At 49.2% G+C, this 14,795-nt stretch overlaps 1 long non-coding RNA gene across 4 annotated transcripts in view; it reads right to left on the reverse strand.

Annotated features, from left to right (window-relative positions):
- LOC132244223 (uncharacterized) overlaps positions 1–14,795 on the reverse strand; it is an 88,820-nt gene that overhangs the window by 37,129 nt on the left and 36,896 nt on the right. Inside the window, exons 2-3 of one of the 4 annotated variants that reach the window (XR_009455802.1) lie at positions 7,172–7,351; positions 2,989–3,129 (exon numbers count right to left, since the gene is read on the reverse strand). The exons of 1 other annotated variant lie outside the window; for it this stretch is intronic. This is a non-coding gene — a long non-coding RNA (uncharacterized LOC132244223). Of the gene's footprint in view, positions 1–2,988; positions 3,130–7,171; positions 7,352–8,666; positions 8,762–14,795 lie in introns of all 4 variants that reach the window. 2 more of the 4 variants (XR_009455801.1, XR_009455800.1) reach the window with 2 other exon arrangements.

Here is a 14,795-nt window from a genome sequence, read left to right on the forward strand (position 1 = left end):
TCGGAGCAGTGCTCTGACACCCTGCCCCCCATGCACCTGCTCAGGCACCGAAGACTCAACCTCACAGAACCTCAGCAGCCACTTCACAAACATGCAAAAACTGGGAGGTGGATAAAAATAATAGTCCCAGAAGTCAATGGAGTTCAACACAAGTAAGACGACCTTCTGCCTCTCCCTGGATGGATCCATATTCATGGACCCCACACCAACTTCAGCAGAAGATTACAAGATGAAACCAGAGTGCTTTTTTTTTTTTTAAAGGACCCCGAAGAGATACTGCAGCACCTCAACACTATAGGTAAAATGGGATTCAATTAATCTAATCTAACCTCAATCTCATCTTTACTAGTAAAAGGCTTGCTGCACAATGTACTTTAAAAAAACCCAACAAAATATCAGGACTGCCACAACCGATCCCCCTATAATTTATTTGGAAACCAACCAAAACTGTGCGGTGCACGTTAACTGTCCCCTGGCCAAGTGGAACTGTGAAAGAACGCGCTGCACACGACAGACGCCAATCGTGGCTGTCTAATGCACTCGGATGCTACAGTGACCAATACGTTGTTACAGTCTGTATAAAACAGAACAAGAGACACCAGCTTGCAAAGGTAGCAGATTGCTGGCAGCCAGTTTAGCGAAAGGAATTAGATGGTAAAAACTGCTCTGGGGTTTTAGTATATGACATCCACAGATCTTGTAAACGGCATGCCTCCCTGTAAAACAAGGTACTGGGACACCTGGAAGAGAAAACTGATCCAACGTAGATAAGAGGTGAGTTTGCAGAACAGACCAGGCAGTCTGTGATTAATTAAAGCCGGGCCGCTGAGCAGCTGTCCCAGCCCTGAAGGGAAAGCAGAGATTTGGGAGACAGCAACTGCTGTGTGGATATCAATATGCACAGTAGAAACTACCCTACAGATTGCACTTGATCTGTGGTCACTCTCCTTCTGAAAACTGTGTGAAAGCAGAGCGCAGGTAGCTCTGAAGGCAAACAGTCCCTGGCAAGGGAATGTGGAGGTGGATCGTTCCTTCCCTATTCAGGAGAAGCCGGTCCTCAGCACAGGCTATAGCTTTGCAGGAATCAGGGGGCTCCTCCTTAGTCGTGCCCCTTCACCTTGCAGTAGGCTGTCTCTTCCACTCTGAACCTCCTCTGCTGCCCTGCAACAGCTGGAGCAGCTCTCCTCAAGGGGTCCAATGCCTGTTCTGGAACATCTTCTAGCAGATATCGCCCCAAGGATAGACTGGGCCCTGCACTACCGAGCAGGTAGAATGGATACATTGGCCATAGGCTAGTGCATAGCTTATGCAGCGCGCTCTGTCTACATGTGCATGCTTGTGCACCCACTACTCAAAGGAAGCTAAATCAGTACCGCTGCATCAGTGCCAAAAACTCCATGTACACAGCTACAATACTGCTGTCCAGGGCACTTGTACACATGACAGGGGTTTAGTCTCCACTTCCCCCTAAATTGAAACAGTGGGCTTTAAATTGAAACCCACCATTTCAATTTAGGGGGGTTATTTTTTGTCACATTATTGCGAAGGGCTCAATCCTTTTTTTCTTTCCCAGCGGAGCCTGTCTGCAGCTGGTGGGCAAGTTGCCAGTGGGCCGAGCAACCCCTGAGCTGCGGGGGCCCCAGTCTTTCCCTCCATGGCAGTGGTGCCTCCAAGGGAAGAGTTGGATCAGGCTGGGTGCTGCCTTCAAGCTGGCAGCCCCCCTGGGCAAACCTGGGGGGGCTGCCACCATGAGGAGAAGGACCGGGGTCCCCCTGCAGCTGAAGGGCCACTTGGCCCACTGGCAACTTTCACCCCAGCTGTGGGCAGGCTCCACCAAAAAAAAGGATCGGTCTCCTCAGTGCTTCTGCCTTCAACAGGCACCTGCTGAAGGCACAAGTGACAAGGGGCCTGATCCTTTTTTTTGGTAAAGCCTGCCCACCTCTACCACGGCTGGGGGAGCGAGCTGACTAATAGCTGCAATGCATCATTGCTAACTCAACTACATCAGGGAGTAGTTTAGTTTGCAACGATGCAAACTCATCTAAAACTCCAAAACTCGTGCACATGCAATGTGTGAGATCATTAAGCCACACAAAGTGACATTTTTGTCACGTGTCCATTGTCATGTCGTCACATGTACGAGCAATCCTAATTGCACATAGGGAAGTAGAACAGTACACGTAGTGCTGCTGAGCTGAAGGTGCCCATTCAGGTCCTAAACTTGGAGCCCTCTGTCTAAAGGCAGCAGACAAACACAAGGAGGAGGAGATGGTGGTGCCCTTGGTGGAAAACTCATCGTTTCCTTAATCCCCATTCGTAACCACCAGAGCCCACCCAGTAAAGGTCTGACTCCTAGCAGCTTATTGAAGGAGAAAATTCAGACTCTCCAAGATGCTGGCTTTTTTTTCTTGATGTGTCTAGCTGTATAAAAGAGGTATGTCATGTCTCATCTGGAAAAAAGTCTGAAAAGCTCAGAGCTGCTGTGATAATAAGAGGAGGAAAAAAGTTCTGTATGCAACCTGGATTTTTCTTTTAGGTGAACTTCTTCTAAAGAAAGCATAGAGAAATCCCATCTATATTGCTCGGTAAACAAAGACAACGCACACAAAAGTGCCATGATATTTAACGGACGATGAATCATCCAACCAGTAAAAAGACAAGCACTGAAAAATAGCCACACACTTGACTTGGTACACAGTCCAGATCCCAATTTGGATAATTACATTCTCTCCACCTGACAAGAGCTGGCATACTCAATCACAATACCCTGTTTTAAAACCATTTCTGTTGTTATAAAGCAGACGAAAGAAGACTGACTTTAGAGCATAAAATCACCGCCACACCTTTTACATCGTGTTTGTCAGCAACACCGAACACAAAACACAACGAAGGTCACAGAACACTTTTACAGCAAAGGCCTCAGCACACTCCTTTGTTTAACCTGTAATAAAGCTTTTGATTCACTTGACTCCCGCACAGACTACTCACCTAACATTGTGAACGTGCCACTCAGTGCTCCCAGTTGAGGTCACTTTTGTGATATCACATGAGGTCCTTCCCCTCAGGTGACTTGATTCCACAGAATAGTCTCGGGCCTGACTTATTGACTCGAAAGCTCATTTACATCACCTAGGCAGCATAAAAGATATGCATAAAAGGGGTTGGCTATATCCCCTTTGAAGCTGTTTCAACGCACTCCTTTTCCTTACAATCATTAGTCATGAGATGGGGAGAGAGAGAGGAATGAACTGGGGGCTGCTGATATAGGGTAGAAGTGAAGATAGTTGACACTAATATTTACAACAAATGAATAAGCCAGCAAAATGTGTAACAGCTTGGCGTGCAGCAGAAATAAAGGCTACGGACATGTGTCCTTGCAATGAGTTGTGATTTAGGATGTTCTAAAACGTCATTAGTCTAACTGAATATACGTTTAACTGGAGTGTGTCAGTGGTTCCTCTGAGTGCACAGCTGGTCAGAGACAATGAACACCATCTCTCTACATTAAAATGCAGTGGAATAAGCAAATCTACATCACCCACAAACTACAGTATGGCATGTCCCACAGTACGGATCACCGAATCACGTGGGCTGTGTAATTGCTGGCGGGGATAGAACTGTAACCTGGGTATACATGCCAAAAACACCACTTGGGTGGCTAGAAAACTGCCGTTCAGTTGCACTAAAGAGAACAGCCTTCTGCCCTCGGCTCCCGCGCAGCACATTCCTCTTTCCAGCTCAGTGCACTCCACGAAACAAGGAAGTATCGACATCCACCTAGCACAGGTGGGGAAACCAAGTCCCAGAGATTTGATGTGACATCACAGTAATAATTTGCAGCTAGCGTTCCAGCGTCTGACCCTAGTGCCCTCGGCAACAAGGTGACAGCACTCGGCAAGGACGCCGCAGTCTTGCCTCTGGGATCACAAGCCAGGATCAGAGTCAATAGCTGAGGAAAACAGTCATTTTAACAAGTGTCTCTGAAAGAGATTTTGTTATCCACACTGGACGGTCCCCAATGGGTTGCTAAACAAGATGTTGGATCAAAGTAATGACCTCCAAAGATTTGAGTCACATTGGAGGAAATAAGCAGAAAAAATAAGCACCTGCTATAAATGCATCTATTTTCCAAAAAGTTTGATCTGCTCTGCTTTGCTCAGACCTCAAGGGACTAAAGTGCCTGAGCTCAACTTGTCCCGTTGCAATGAATGATACCACTGGTGGGTTTAAACACAGTCACACACTCAATGTGTTTTGCTGGATCAGGGGTTTTACAGTGGCACGGATCCTGACCACTAAATTTAGTCATCGGGAGCTAGTTTGACAGGCGACTTTGGTCAACCGATAGATAAAGGGGTTGCTCTTTCCACAACATTATAAATGGGAGAGGGATCCCTGCTGCACGGGACAGGAATCCTAGGGACAGGCATCAGGATGGGCACAGCTGAGATAAGAGCTGGCCCCACCACAGATGCAGTGCGTGACCTTTGCTAAGTCATTTTGGCCAGATTTCTAAGAGTGCCTCAGCATGAATGGGCATTTCAAATATGCGTTGGGACCTGTCTCCTGCTGATGTTAACAGAGTCACTTTTAAAAAACCTCTCCAGGCTCCTGCCCACCTCTTTTGGTACCCAAATACCTTTACAAATTTGACTCGGTCCCTCAGTGCTTCATTTCCTCTTCTGTAAAATAGGGATCGCATTTCACTATTGTGCAGAAGGTTATGAGGAACAAAAATACAATCAGAGGCTGTGAGGTACTTGGGTACAATAGGTTTTGGGGACTCAGATATGATAGGTTTGGGGGGGGCACAGAAGTCCTCAGCTAGATATGCAAGCCTATGAAAGTGCTACTCCAGTGAAGTAGGAGACTGTACGTCTCATAGGACCTGGTTTGGGTTTTCTTTTCCCCTCGCCGAAAGCATAATTCAGTACAAGTGTTAATGCAATATTGAAACATGAGAACAAGAGGACTATGGATGCAACAGTTATTACCACTGAGTCATTATCATTAAAGGGAACATAACTAGTTCTCCTTGTTTGTGAGTCTGCAAAACAACTAAGCATGTGTTTTGAAATTATGTATATGAAAGAAAGGCTTCCTTCCCTCTCTTCACATAACACAAGAAGTGTTGGCTGTAAGAAACCACCCACGTAGAATATCACTTGGGTTCAAACTGGGTGTCTGTTCCCAATATTTAAATACAAAGATCATTCACCCCCTAGAGTTGTTGAGGAGATTACGGGAAAGGCCGTCAATTTGTCTGCTTTATATTGCCCTATGATGGTCATCTGTAATACTTAGATAGTAGTGCGGTATGTTTTAATTCGGCCACTTTCATGTTACTGTACTTTCAGGAAGACAATTATGTATGAATGAGACAACTAATCATTCTGGCAAGCATGTTTCCCGAGTAGACTTTTAAAATATAGACATCCCTCACAGAAGTGGGTTTCATTGTTCTGCAGAATGAACCTAACCCAGAGCCCAGCGAATCAGTAAAACAGATTTCAATGCAAGAGGGATCAAGGCTCCAAATTGTCAGGTCATTCGAAGGCTTTAGTATGATGCTTGTGCCACTTTGGCCAATAAGAATGCAAAGAGCCACTTTGTTCAAGGGAAGAGCTCGGTGTCAAAGAAAGGGAACAAGGTAATGCAGGATGAAGACGTTCAAACTTGTGAGGAAAAACTAGTTCCTGCATTACCTCTCCAGGCATTTGGGCATGGGGTCTATTCTTGGTACCTGTTACAATAGGGAATTGCACCAATGAAGTTGTACCTGTTTTACAAACAAATAAGATCAGAATTCGGTCAGGCAGGGTTTGGTGAATTGACCCAAAGTATTCCAAGGTCCAAGTTGCTCTGGGACAGATCCTGAGAAGCAAAAGTCAGTATGGCTCCCCTGATTTCACTGGAGCAACACCAGTCAGCACCTGCTAAGAACTGTGTCTCACTTATGTTTTAGAGCAAAGGACTCCACATACCGGAGCTCATAATGCAGCTATTAAAGAGTCAGTATCTGCCAATTGGTACCAGGCTGCGGTAACTGAGATAACCGTAAGCTGCCTCTACATGCTACTAGGAAATACCAGAGGTATTTCATGTCACTGTTGTGTGGTCTGTTGACTTTCCAAATGACTCCCATTGTACTGCCCTGTGAACTACACTACTCGCTTGTGGGATCCAAATTATTATTTTTTTTTAAGCTAGTTTTTAAAAGAAGTTAAATGTCACTGTTAATGCCTGCAAGGCTGAATGCTCCATGCAGGATTAACCTTCAGGGTTATTTAATTCAGCTATCAAGCACTGGCCATATCAAGCAATAGCCTCAGCATTTGCCAGATAACCAGTAGAAGACATTTCCCATTCGCACACAGAGTGCACAAAGCTGGAACGCAGCGCCCGGGGTTTTCTCCTCTGCCCTGTGTCAAACAATTATAGCATACAAGAAAGGAAGTCACCACAAGCGGGAACCTAATACAGCATTAGGTGAAGGTCCACAGTTCCCACTGAGCTGGGTAGCAGTCATGACCAACCTGCTCATGGTATTATGAATGCCCTGGACCCAGCTCCCCACTCCTTTCATTTCATTGTAAGATGGTATAAAGCTATAGAAAGTGCAGGAATGAAGAACTCCCCCTTCCCATGAGGATTATTCCAAACTGAGTATATAAGGCTGGGGCTCAGCTCCTGAAGTGTCAAATGGGGAAAATATGAGTAGGAAGTCTTAAAAAGTTCAAAACCATAGAAGATCCTTTCCTCTTACCTCTGGTGTGACATGAGCAAAAAAAAAAAAAAAATTATCCATACATTTCTGTATTGAGCCTCAAAGAGCCAGCTGTATAATCAGAGGCTTACACTGCAAGCCATCCAAGGAAAGGCGGAAGGATCTGGGACTCTTCAGCCTGACAAGAAGAAGGCTGAGAGGTGACCTGGTAGCAGCTTACCGCTGCGCTAGGGGAGCACACCAAGGGCTCGATAAGCAACCGTTCACTGGGGAAACCGAGGGGAAAACCAGGAGTAACGGCCACAGACTCCCAGAAGACCGATTCAGGCTCAACATTAGGAAAAACTTCTTCACAGTCAGGGTGGCCAGACTGTGGAATAAGCCCCCTCCAGAGGTGGTGCAATTGCCTACCCTGGAAATCTCAATAGGAGACTGGACGGTCACCTTGCTCGGGCCACCTGACCCCGGCTGTCTTTCCTGCTTGGCTCAGGGGGCTGGACCCAATGATCTTCCCAGGTCTCTTCCGGCCTGACAACCTATGAAAGATGAAGACAATCCATCCTGCAGCCGAAGTCAATAGATGGAGTCATGCAGAACGGGAGTGATGGCAAATGGATCGCCCAGCTAGAATATGAGAGAATTAACAACAGCATAAAACCTCAATTAATCACCAAAATTTACTGCATTCCTTCAATTCCCAGGGTTGGCAAAGATGAAGTAGAAGATGCTAACTAACCTAATTACCCTAATGAACTTCTGCTACTAGACCCAATTAACCCAATCAAAAAAGGTTACTTATCTCTTCAAACCAAAGCCCCCCGGTGTGCCAACACTGTGCCCCAAGGGTGCCCCTGCTGTGTGTGCTCTGGGCAGTGCACAATGAGCTGCTTGTGCAGGCTGAGGGTGCCCAAGCCACGACGCCCTGCTGCTGTCCATCCTCCTGGTACCCAGGCTCACCTGCGCTCTTGGTTTGGGACCCTGAGCTACAATGATCTGGGGCGCAAGCCTGGGGTACCCCGCAACCTCCACTGCCACCCGGAGGGCTATCTGTGGCACCCCCACTATGCCTTCCTGCCCCCTGCTACTGAGGGCGTCATCGCTGCCACCATCACTGCCTTTCTCAGGGTGGGAAAAGCCCATGCCCACCGAGATATGGGAGCAAGGGCTGCTCAATAAAGTTTGAAACTGTGCCCTGTCTCTCTGCACATTGTGTGGGTGGGAGGGGACAAACCAGGGCCAAGGGAGTGCTGGTGGCCCAGGCAGGCAGAGGGGGCAGGGGCAGGGACAGGGACTGAGGCTGGAAAGGCTCTCTCCCCAGCATGGCACGTATCACGTGTCGGGGCTGGTGGCTTGGTGTGGTCCTCCCCATCAGTGACGGCATCTATCTGTGCTCAGTGTCCATTGTCTGCAGTGCACACCGTACACGTACCCAGCTGGGGGCACCCCCGGGGAGGAGCTGGTGATGGTGGTGGCCAGCAATGACATGGCCAGCCATTCTTCATGGAGGGGCCTGGGACTGTGCAGTAGCTGAGGCAGGCAGGTGCTGACCAGGGCTCCCCAAGCTGCTGGAGGACCCTGCAGCTGGGGAGCTGGGCAGGATGGGGTGCTTCATGCCCAAGGCTCCCTCCTATGGTGACATGTCACTGGAGGGGGCAGAGCAGGGCAGGACAGGCCACCTATGCTGATGAAGACAGCCAAATTGTGGCCTGAGCCCCAGGGTGCCAGAATATGGGTCAGCTACTGCATAAAGGTCATTGTCTTGCGGGCACAGCTGGACCAACAACTGAGGTCGGTCATGGCCACCCACTGTGCCTGCAAGGCTTCGACCTTTATGTGGTACTGCTGTGCCAACCTGGAGTGCCCTCACTCCCATATCCCACCCAACAGGGCCTCATAAATGTGGGTTCGAGTGCCTGTCCCACTCAAACTGGTGCAGTACCTCTGCATTGCCTCAGAGCACCATGAGGTCACCAACCTCCTCCTGGTTCCAGTTGGGTGGACAGCACATGCGTGCGCAAGCAGGCAGAGGTGGGCCTGGATGGGGATGACAAGGAGGACATTGTGGGTCCCTCATAGGGTCTCTGGGCCCCCACATGACTGTCCCTGAGGTACCCAGTGCATGGACACGGCGTAAGACAAGGAGCTGCACAGCTGAGGCTATGCCCCGCAGCACCTGCAGTCGCAGGGCAGGATGCTGGGGGTGTGCAGCAGAGAGGTGGCGCTGGCCCTGGTGCACTCGGCTGCCTGCAGGTGGCCCTGGGGGCTGGCAGGCCTGAGTGGGGGCCACAGGCTCAGCTGTACCCCTGGGGTGGGGGCGAGCAGGCACAGCAGGGCTGTGGCCTGCCCAGACCCCTGTGCTGTGTGGCCCCGGGCAGAAAATAGCTGCAGGCTTTTAAAGCCTGCAGACAGGGGCTGCCAGCGAGGCAGCCCAGCCCTGGAGCAAGAAAGACTCCCAGCCACTAGCCTTGGGGCTGGCCTTAGTGACTGGGCAGACCCAGAAGTAAACTTCCTGCGCGGTCACATCTATGCATACGTTACTACGCACATACTAAGTGTGATTAAGTTTGCACCCTAAATTGGCAGCTAGCAAATTTAACTGATTCAGGGAATTTACTGTGCAGTAAGTGAACACACGTATAGAAGTGTGCACTTACTCACAACAAATAAGGCAACTGTACAGTAATGAGTCTCGTGTAGACACGTCCACTGATGACAATATTTCTATCGCCATTGCTGGTGTCATCTCAATGGGCCACGAGATTGCTGGTGAGCAGATATAATGGAAGAACACAGTAGCTGTCTGAGAGCAGACAGCACCCATTTACTCAACATGTTAGCTCCACACAGAGGGCTGGCACTTAAGAGCCATTTAATTAAGGACACAATAGTGCTTTACGCTAGCTCTCTGCCTGGGAGCGGGGGATTACACATGAAGGCCATGATCTAGCACTGCTCTGAATCACATTTCTCTGCAGTCAGTGGGACTGGAACAGGTTCTTCAAATTAGGCAAACACCCAAGTGCTTTGCTAAAGTGCCAAGTCCCTCGCAAGGCCTTCATTTCTGGATATAGCTTCCTATTTCCTGTGAACTGACAAGCCTACAGCATGTGATCACAAGCCAGCTTTCTTTTAGCCTTTTGTGTACAATAATACACTAGGCAGATTTGTACATCCCTGGTTTCCAGTGACAACACAAAAACAGGCCCAATGCCAGGGGTGAAAACACACTCCAACTAACATCCTCCCTTATCAGCGCACAGTCCCCTACACACGTGCAAACTGAGCGCAGTGGCTATGCAGCTCTCTGTCTGGTGGGTTATTAGTGAATAAGAGGCAGAAAGAATGTGGCTTCCTAACCAAATCCCGACTGACGACGAGCAAACCACCAAGCCACCTTTGGGATTTATAAGCTGAGCACATTTCATCTGGGAGTCATAGAGAAAGGTATGGTCCCCGCTGTGCCTTTTATATTACACAGCTGCTTTTCTGACTGCAACTGCATGCTAACTGGTAACTGAAGAGAGCCACCAAGCCTGGTAAATCATAAGGAAAAAGCCTCATGGCTTCTTCATCCTCCTTGACTGAATGAAACATATTAAACGTGCAAAAAGAAGATCTAAAAAAAAAAAACAGTAACAAAGATTTTTCATTTCACCTTATCCATGGTGGCCTCCAAACAATATGGTGCCATCTGTGCCTACCTAATTTTAGGACAAGGCAATGACTAATACAGTGTTTGGTTATCTCTAGGAGCTGTGGGGTAGCAGGGCTGAACAGCTAGCCCAAAAGTAACTGAGCCAATTGTGCAGAAAGGTTAGAGTTAGTGGGTCTACTCCTGATCTCACTGCTGCCAGTATACAAGGGGTGCAGCTCTACTGAGATCAAAGTGACACCTTTTTTACAGAGGTGAGATCATATTGCAGCCACGGGCTTCTGCCCAATTTCTGCTGTCTGTTTTAGGATTAAAAATAGCTGTTGATGAAGTCAGTCCAGCTTTACAACAATGCGGCTGGAAAGAGCCTCTCTCTCACTCCCAGTCTCTACCTCAAACCACAGAAAAGCTCAATTCTATCATTTCATCTACGTGGCTGCAAACTTCAAACATTATTTTGCACCCTGCTTTGATTTCATAGAATCACAGACAATGAGGGCTGGTAGGGACCTCAGGAGGTCTCATCTAGTCCAACCCTCCGTTCAAAGCAGGACCAGCCCCAACTAGATCATACAGCCAAGGCTTTGTCTAGTCAGGTCTTAAAAACCTCCAAAGATGGAGACTCCACCACCTCTCTGGGTAGCCTGTTCCAGTATTTCCCCAACCTCCTGGGGAAAAAATCCTTCCTAATATCAAACCTAAGCTTCCCTTGCTGCAACCTGAGCCCATTGCTCCTTGTTCTGTCATCTGCCACCACTGAGAACAGTCCTGCTCCCCCCTTCAAGTAGTTGAAGGTTGCTATTAAATGCCCCCCGAGTCTTCTCTTCCCCACACTAAATAAAGCCAGTTCCCTCTGCCTCTCCTCTTAAGTCACGTGCCTCATCCCCCTCGCCACTTTTGTTGCCCTCCGCTTGATTCTCTCCAATTTGTCCACATCCTTTCTGGAGCGGGAGGCCAAAAAGTAGACACAGGACTCCAGCTGTGGCCTCACCCGTGCTGAATAGAGGGGAAGAATCACTTCCCTGGACTTGCTGCAATGCTCCTACTAATGCTGCCCAGGATGCTGTCATCTTTCTTCACAGCAAGGGCACTGTTGGTTCATATTCAGCTTATCGTCCACTGTGACCCCAAGGTCCTTTTCAGCAGAGTCGATATCTTTGGATATTGTTGAGCAGATTGAACACATCTCTCTCCAAAAAAGATATTGAACAAAGCTGGCCCCAGGACTGAACCTGGTGCACTCCACATGAGATCAGCTGCCATCTAGATGCCAAGCCATTGACTACTGGCCTCTGAACCCAATCATCCAGAAAGTTTTCTATCCACTCTATAGTCCATTCCCTCAACCTGCAATTCCTTAGCTTGCTTGCAAAAACGTTGTGGGAGACCATATCAAAAGCCTTGCTAATGGCAACGGATATCATATCCACTGCTCTCCGCACATCCACAGGGCCAGTCATCTCATCACAGAAGACCATCAGGTTGGTCAGGTGTGATTCGCCCTCAGTGTGGTGTATCCATGCTGACCATTCCTAATCACCTTCTTGGAAATGGATTTGTCAAGGATCTGCACCAGTATTCTTCCAAGGACTGATGTGCGGCTGACCAGTCTGCAGCTCCCTGGGTCCTCCTCCTTCCTTTTCTTAAAAATGGGCACCATCTTTGGTCTTTTCCAATTGCCTGGGACCTCTCCCACTCACCACAAGTTTTCAAAGATAATGGCCAGCATCTCTGTAATCGCATCAGCCAACTCCCTTAGCACCCTCGCATGCATCCTCTCTGGCCCTACGGGCTTGTGCACGTCAGCTTTTCTAAATAGTCCCTAACCTGGTCTTTTGCCCTCCTCCCCAAACTGTACTGCCCGGTGCAGTAGTCTGGAGCTGACCTTGCCTGTGATGACTGAGGTAGAAAAGCCATTGAGCCCTGCAGCCTTTTCTGCATCCTGTGTCAATAGCTTGCCTCCCCCATTCAGTTAGGGAGCTATACGTCCCTGATCTTCCTCTCGTTGCCATATTTGTAGAAAACCTTCTTGTTTCCCTTTGTGACCCTTGTTAGCTGCAACTCCAGTTGTGCTTTGGCCTTCCTGGTCTCATCCGTGCATGCCTGAGCAACGCTTTTAGACTCCTCCCTAGCTGTTTGTCCAAGTTTCCACTTCTTGTAAGCTTCCTTTTTGTGATTTAGCTCACAGAAGAGTTCCCTGCTAAGCCAAGCTGGGCTGCTGCCATACTTGGCAGTCTTTCTGTGACTCGAGATGGTTTGTTCCTGCACGCTGAGTAAGGATTCTTTAAAATACAACCTGCTCTCTTGGACTCCTTTCCACCCCAGCCTGGCCTCCCAGGGAACCCTGTCCATCAATTCCCCGAGTCAAAGTCTGCTTTTTTGAAGTCCAGGGGCCTTATTCTGCTCATCTTCTTCCTTCCTTTCCTCAGGATCCTGAACTCAATCATCTCATGGTTGCTGCTGCCCAAGTGGCCATGCACTTCTACATTCCCCACCAATTCTTCCCTAGTTGCGAGCTGAGAGTCAATACCAGCATGGTCCCTAGTTGGCCTCCCAATGCTTGCATCATGAAGTTGCCCTCAACACTCTCCAAAAACTTCCTGGATTGCTTGTACAATTGCAGACAGAAAGTACAGACTTTTATACCCGTTATCCTTCTTCTAAGCAGCCTCATGGGGTTTTTGCTCTCCAGTCCTCTTGTTGCTCACTTAGACAACACCAGTCCTGCTACTGCCACTGACGGTTCAACAACCTTCTCCTCTTCAACTTGTACTATCTGGGCCTTAACTCAACTGAAATCTTCTTCCCATAGGCAGAGGGAGAAAAAATGAGTGGGGGGGGGGGGGGGGGCTGAGTACACGTGCTCCTCCTTGCTCTCTCCCCATCCAGCAGGTAAGTCTGTGGGGAAACGGGTGGGAGGAGGGGTGTGGGGTAGAACAGATCAAGGGCCCCGTGGCGAGGGAGGCCAGGGCCTGGGGTGAATGGGGCCCCGGTCATGCCAGGCTGGGTGGTGGGATGATCAGAGCCTGGGCGGCTTGTCCAGAGGTGCAGGGGCTCCCGTCATTGTACACACCCCAGTGGAGGCCCAGGGGGCACATGCCCCCGGAATCTGTACGCAGGGTGAAAGCAACTGCAGCTGTGGGCTGTGTTTTGCACCCAGCTGCAGCTGCCACTGCCTCCAGAATCACGCAATGCCATGTGTATCCCATTGCTGGGTAGGCAGGGGGCTTGGTGCTGAGCTCAAAGCACAGTGCACAGGAGCAGCCACCTCCTCCCCATGAAAACATTGGGGGACATTTGTCCCCCAAGACTCCCCCAGGGCATGCACAGAGGCAGGAGCCCCCTGGTACCCCTAGACAATCTGCCCAGGCTCTGATTGTCCCACAGCTCAGCCCGGCCTGGGCCCATTCACCCCAGCCCTTTCTCCTGTCTCTACTCCACTCCATCTCTTACCATGGGTGCCTGGATCTTGTCCCCCCTCCCAGTCCCTTCCCCTTCCCAGAATAGATTGATGCTTGCTGTGCTGGGCACCCAGTGATCCACACATGGGGTTGTGATCCTGGCTGTGCGCATGCCCCTCCCCACCTTCACTGCAGCCACCCATGCTTGGGGGACGGGGGGGGGGGAGGGGCAGTTCCCCCTTAGGCCCAGCCTTCCGCCACCTATATTTCCTCCACTGCTTCTCCCTCCCCTTTTACCATTGCTTACTATCTAATTCTGTTCGACATTCTGGAATGTGGGTTTAATGGCAGGAACTACATACAAACGCACAGAGAGCTATATTCCAGTCTCTTCTTAACTCACTGCTTTTCTGTGGTACACGTGTGAACAACAGAAGTTCAAAGGGTTCAAAAACTACAAGTTTTGGATCCCTATAACACGTTTCCATGAGGACTTCTATCCAGTTGAGAAAATGAGGATGCTCAACTCTCCATCCTCCCTCTGCTTTTCTGAAGTCAGTGGCTTTATCACTCTTTTGCATTTGAGAAAAGTGAGTGCAAAAGGTGAAAAGGCATTGTAAAGGTCACAGGCATGTTATTTGCACAGTCATGAATGCACAAAGTTTAGGAGACAACACATCTCATAAAAGTGAGCTCTTAACTCCCTGCCACACATGCCTATCTACCTACGTATCCCTGGAAAGGCTAACTGGGGCAGGCAAAGTCCAGCCTATGGCCCAAATCTGGCCCACCAGGCCATTCTATCTGGCCCACAGGGCCCCTAAAAAAATTTAGAAAATTAATATTTATCTGCCCCTGGCTGCCTGTCAAAGATGCCAGGAGCAAGGGACAGTAGGGCCCAGGGGAAGTCAGGGCAGGATCCTGCAACAGCAAAGATAGCTTGCACTTCCTACCCCACAGCCGGGAGACGCTGCCTAGTCCAGCGGTCCAGCCATGCACCCCGGAGCCATGTGGT

Source organism: Alligator mississippiensis, chromosome 11 (genome assembly GCF_030867095.1).
Source record: "Alligator mississippiensis isolate rAllMis1 chromosome 11, rAllMis1, whole genome shotgun sequence".
Lineage (NCBI taxonomy): Eukaryota > Metazoa > Chordata > Crocodylia > Alligatoridae > Alligator > Alligator mississippiensis.